Raw genomic sequence first — 6355 nt, 5'->3', positions numbered from 1 at the left:
TCAGTAGCGCCTAAATGCCTTAAATGTGGGTACGTACATAACGTCAAACCGATTAAGTACATACAAGATCAATTTAGTTAGCTAGGTACCTTACGATCAGTGCTACGCAGCTTGCATTAGCATGGACGAATGGTCCCAGCGATTTTCGCCTTTTATGTTGAATTCTTCTTATATGTCTCGCTTCCTTGCGTTGGAATGTTTTATTACGCATCTTCGAATGTTCTGTGAATGGTTGTCTTCCGTTTGTATACATGTATACTGGAAATTGGGATACGTGCGTGACCGCTTTCGCGGGTACGACCAAAGGCAAAACAAACCTGAAGGTAGTGACGACCAACATTTTACGATTTACATACATGATGAACGTATTAGCATTTCCTACTTTGAAACCGGAACATTGGGCCTTCAAAACTTCCGTACGCGATGCTGTGTGGTGACAACTTCAGATTATGGGAGCTGGGGTGCTATGCAGGATGGCCCGAGCTTCTCGGGCACACGAGTTTGCTCCGAGCTTACATTACGACGGTCATGACAGACAGACAGACAGACAGACAGACAGATAGAGAACTTTATTCAGGTCCTGAGGAACTGCGTTGTAACGCCCCCTGGAAGACAGTGCGGAGCACGCGATAGCAGCGTTGATAAAAACGGCTACAAGAACGAGAATGGTGTCACAAACGCATGTGCAGCATTTGCGGCGGTTTTCAAAAGAACACCGCGTGCGAACGCGTGAGCGCCGCCACTCAGTCAACATTTTGACAGTGCAGCGACGTCAGCGTGATTGTCGCGCTATCGTTTTGCCAACTGATCATCGCGCCTCTCACGGGCGTGTTCGTGGGCGTTTGTCCTCTTTCGGAAAATTCGTTCATTCCACCTGCAGCATGGAAATTTCCACTCTCGAAGGCAACAAGGGCGCACACGCAGCACTCTGGTGCAGCTCGTTTTGCTTCTCTGGAATATTACAGATAAATAAATGGACAGGTTACTGCTATACTTACATTACACACTTGAAGGATTTCTGCAGTAGCGAATCGGTAGAAACAATCTATCCAAAAAATTACACTATTTCCCGCTAAAGGGGACCATGAGGCGATGAGAAGCCGGAGCGCGTTCCGTTGGCGTTCTTTGGGCATGCTACCGATCTCGCGTCGTGGAACGCGAAGAGGAACGCTACGCGCGTCTTCCCTCTAGCCTGGCCGTTAATTCTCACAGGGCGAGCGGGGAACGCGGTCGGCAGGCGTGCGAGAGGGGGCCAGCGTAGGAGAGGAGAGAGAGGGGGAGGGGACGCGCATGCGCCGGTGCTCATCGCGGCGTTGCACAGGAGAGAATTTCATCATGTCTAGCCCGCGTTTCAGAGGAAGAGTGGAAAGAGGGAGGGGAGAGGGGAAGTGGAGAGGGGGAAGGGGAGAGAGTGAGTGGAGAGGGTATGCGCATGCGCAGTAAGGGCGTGCGGAGTCGCAGTAAGGGTGGTCACGCCGCACACCACCACCACCACCACCGGATTGAACTCCGCCATAAGATACTTCGCATCTAAAAGTCACAGTTTCGCCGCAAGGGCGAAGCAATGAATGCGATAGCAAGAAACTCGCCAACGGATACTCTCAGTTTGAACAGCGCTCCTGTTGCATAGGCGGCCGAAGCAGCGAAGGAAACTACGTGCTTCAAGTGTCGAGCTGTGACACTTGATAGTTCATGCTCATCTTCTGTTTGTTCGTTTAGCGGCGTCCCTTGCCACCTGCACAGACAACCGTACACTAACACACGGCTTCACGCGTCAAAACACAGCTGATGTTCTCTGAACAGCGCGTAGCTGCCTTAGGTTGGTAGATTAAAACTGATCACTACCGTCAAATGTAGCGAGCGTCTCAGGGTCTGGCAACGCTGGCAGCGATCGTTTTGTTCCATCATGGCGGAACCCATGCGGTTATAGGTTTCAATGCATGGGCCCTATGGGGAGCTTTTCCTCTAGAGTCAGTATATTAACTCTATGCCGTTAGCTACCTGAAGGATCTGCGCTTTCTGGCGTAGTGGTTAGCGCCACGCGCTGCGGAACGAGAGGTCGCTGGTTCGATTCCGCGCTTCGGAAGCATTTTTCTGAATTACTATTCTTTGGGACTTATACATAAGTATATATATATATATATATATATATATATATATATATATATATATATATATAAAGGAAAGGAGTGTTAATTTCAAGGGCTCGTTTTCTTTGTTATACACAATATTAATGAGAACTAACAGACAATAATGCCAAGGAAAGTATAGGGGATGTTTTCAGTAGTAAATGTAAGGCAAATGTGAAGAAAGAAAAGTGGACGAAAAGATAGCTTGCCGCGGGCAGGGACCGAACCTGCGACCTTCGAATAACGCGTCCGATGCTCTACCAACTGAGCTACCGCGGCGGCCATCCCCCCGTCCACTTTATAGGGTATATATGTACATTTAAACGTGGGAGCGTCAGTCAGCGCCGCCAGTAGCCATGACGGCGAGTGTGGAACACTCTTTTTTCTGCCTGTTGGCGTCACGTAGCACGTGAACTTATTACGAGCTGGCAGCTGACCAATAATCCCTCGCATACTACCTGAAAGCATCAAGTCTGCCAGAACGAGGCCCTCGCTATGAATGAAGGAAAGGAGTGTTAATTTCAAGGGCTCGTTTTCTTTGTTATACACAATATTAATGAGAACTAACAGACAATAATGCCAAGGAAAGTATAGGGGATGTTTTCAGTAGTAAATGTAAGGCAAATGTGAAGAAAGAAAAGTGGACGAAAAGATAGCTTGCCGCGGGCAGGGACCGAACCTGCGACCTTCGAATAACGCGTCCGATGCTCTACCAACTGAGCTACCGCGGCGGCCATCCCCCCGTCCACTTTATAGGGTATATATGTACATTTAAACGTGGGAGCGTCAGTCAGCGCCGCCAGTAGCCATGACGGCGAGTGTGGAACACTCTTTTTTCTGCCTGTTGGCGTCACGTAGCACGTGAACTTATTACGAGCTGGCAGCTGACCAATAATCCCTCGCATACTACCTGAAAGCATCAAGTCTGCCAGAACGAGGCCCTCGCTATGAATGAAGGAAAGGAGTGTTAATTTCAAGGGCTCGTTTTCTTTGTTATACACAATATTAATGAGAACTAACAGACAATAATGCCAAGGAAAGTATAGGGGATGTTTTCAGTAGTAAATGTAAGGCAAATGTGAAGAAAGAAAAGTGGACGAAAAGATAGCTTGCCGCGGGCAGGGACCGAACCTGCGACCTTCGAATAACGCGTCCGATGCTCTACCAACTGAGCTACCGCGGCGGCCATCCCCCCGTCCACTTTATAGGGTATATATGTACATTTAAACGTGGGAGCGTCAGTCAGCGCCGCCAGTAGCCATGACGGCGAGTGTGGAACACTCTTTTTTCTGCCTGTTGGCGTCACGTAGCACGTGAACTTATTACGAGCTGGCAGCTGACCAATAATCCCTCGCATACTACCTGAAAGCATCAAGTCTGCCAGAACGAGGCCCTCGCTATGAATGAAGGAAAGGAGTGTTAATTTCAAGGGCTCCCACGTTTAAATGTACATATATACCCTATAAAGTGGACGGGGGGATGGCCGCCGCGGTAGCTCAGTTGGTAGAGCATCGGACGCGTTATTCGAAGGTCGCAGGTTCGGTCCCTGCCCGCGGCAAGCTATCTTTTCGTCCACTTTTCTTTCTTCACATTTGCCTTACATTTACTACTGAAAACATCCCCTATACTTTCCTTGGCATTATTGTCTGTTAGTTCTCATTAATATTGTGTATAACAAAGAAAACGAGCCCTTGAAATTAACACTCCTTTCCTTCATTCATAGCGAGGGCCTCGTTCTGGCAGACTTGATGCTTTCAGGTAGTATGCGAGGGATTATTGGTCAGCTGCCAGCTCGTAATAAGTTCACGTGCTACGTGACGCCAACAGGCAGAAAAAAGAGTGTTCCACACTCGCCGTCATGGCTACTGGCGGCGCTGACTGACGCTCCCACGTTTAAATGTACATATATACCCTATAAAGTGGACGGGGGGATGGCCGCCGCGGTAGCTCAGTTGGTAGAGCATCGGACGCGTTATTCGAAGGTCGCAGGTTCGGTCCCTGCCCGCGGCAAGCTATCTTTTCGTCCACTTTTCTTTCTTCACATTTGCCTTACATTTACTACTGAAAACATCCCCTATACTTTCCTTGGCATTATTGTCTGTTAGTTCTCATATATATATATATATATATATATATATATATATATATATATATATATATATACGGTGCATGACGGCGGCGACGGCAAAATCCAGCCGAGTCTGTTGCTATTGGCCGCGAGATCGAGCGGAGTCGCCGCTTGGCGGCTACTGGCTGAAGCGGATTGCTCCCTGCGTCGTCTGCTAGCCACGTCGTTTTTGCATGCGCGCGTACGTCCTGCAAATTCTCAAAGGGCGGTTTATTCTTTTATGTTAGCGCGATTTTAACTGATCGTACGTATACCCAACATTGTGTAGAGAAGCAAATGGGCTTGCTCGGCTGCATGCGCATTGTAATAGTTCGCTTGGCATAGTCCCAAACATGAGGAGCATTAAATTGTGTGTGAATGCAGCGTTTTAGCGACTCCGTGGTAAACAAAAATGAGGCTCATGCACTTTCGTGTTGTTGTTAGGTGTATAACTGCGGCACTGTAGTTCATGATGAGCTTTAGTTGCGCTTAAGATGTCTTTTTATTTTACGGTCGTGGTCCCGCTACAGCGAAATATTTCTATCGAGTGAAGTCTGAGACTTCGGTACTCAAACTGTCCCTTAAAAAAAACAGACAATGGACTGACACGGCAGTGATAAAACGGTATTGCCGCTCGAAATTTGAACTTGGGGCGAAATTTATGCAGAACCACCCGTGTTCTGAGCCCGACGGCGTGCCTTACATTAATTACCCAAGTTTAATTCTCATGGTCCTGAATAGCACAGATAATTAGCATAATACTAGTTAGCACGATTCTAATTAACACGACCTCGGTGAGTAAGGTCTTGATTATCTTGAATTTAATTACACGCTCCTAATTAGCGTCGTGTGAAGTAGCATTAATTGTTAATGTTTTAATTACCGCACCATTATTACTCAAACTTAATTCGCAAGGTCCTGAATAATACAGAGGTAATTAGCATTATCCTAATGAGCACGACCCTAATTAGCGTCGTGAAAATTAGCGTTAATTGATAGTGTCGTAATTACCACGACATTAATTACTCAGGCTTAATTCGCAAAGTCCCGAATACTACAGATGTAATCAGCATAATCCTAATTAGCACGGTCCTAATTAACGCGATCTTGGTGAGTAAAGTTCTGATTTTCTTCGTTTTAATTACACGCTCCTAATTAGCGTTGTGCTAATTAGCATGATCTTAATTACATTGTTCTTAGCTTTACACGACTTCATTAGCATGGTCTTGGTAAGACGTGGCCTAGTTAGCTCGGCCTTAGCATGATTTGGCCGAATCAGCTTCGTCATAGCACGTCCTGACTTAGCTAGTTATACCGCCCATCCAATTAGTTAATCAGCCGGGAGTACGTGCTCTGGGAGCGAGCAGACGATGAAGAAGAGAACGACGAGGGCGCGCGCAGGCCGAGCAACGCGCTAAAATGTACTGGCCGACCATGGTGATTATACACGTGGCCTCGGCGATTTGCTCTAGCAGCGGTGTTGTAAGGCGCTCGGTCTCAGAGGCCACGGTGCTGATTATTCTAAAGGATACTTAGTGCAGACATTAAACGCTTGAAAATGAATTCGAACGGCCCGCGCACACATTTTATACCCCTGTCACACGGGCACCCGTGAACTCCGTTTAATTCCCTCGTCTTTTCCTCGAGGGAGATGGAGTTCATGTCACACGGTCACCATTTCCCTGAGGAAATTAAATGGAGCATTTGGTAGCGGGAGTTCGGTAATGACCATTTCGGCTCGATGGAGTACTTTCATTCCCAGCCAGCTACTGCTACGCTGAAAACCGCACTAGCAAAGTCGTCCTAATGAGACAGAGCACCAGACAGAGCACCAGAAAAGGATTACACAAACAAACAGCGCTGACTTACAACAGATATTTATTTGTTGACATCGCGCAATACCTGCACAGTCCACAACGAAAAGAAACAAGTACCAACACGCCCAAGTATGCACTTTAGCTAAATAATTACGCTACAGGAATGCGCCATGTAGTTAATTTCTGTAATGGACAGACTCGCAAGTTATGTTATCAAGCATGAGTTATCGTGGGCAGTCTAGAAAGTCATAGCTTTAGTGACTTTGTCTACCGCTGCTAAATATTAGGGCTAGTTCACACAG

This window comes from Rhipicephalus sanguineus, chromosome 6 (genome assembly GCF_013339695.2).
Source record: "Rhipicephalus sanguineus isolate Rsan-2018 chromosome 6, BIME_Rsan_1.4, whole genome shotgun sequence".
In the NCBI taxonomy this organism is placed as follows: domain Eukaryota; kingdom Metazoa; phylum Arthropoda; class Arachnida; order Ixodida; family Ixodidae; genus Rhipicephalus; species Rhipicephalus sanguineus.
This window is presented reverse-complemented; position numbering follows the sequence as displayed.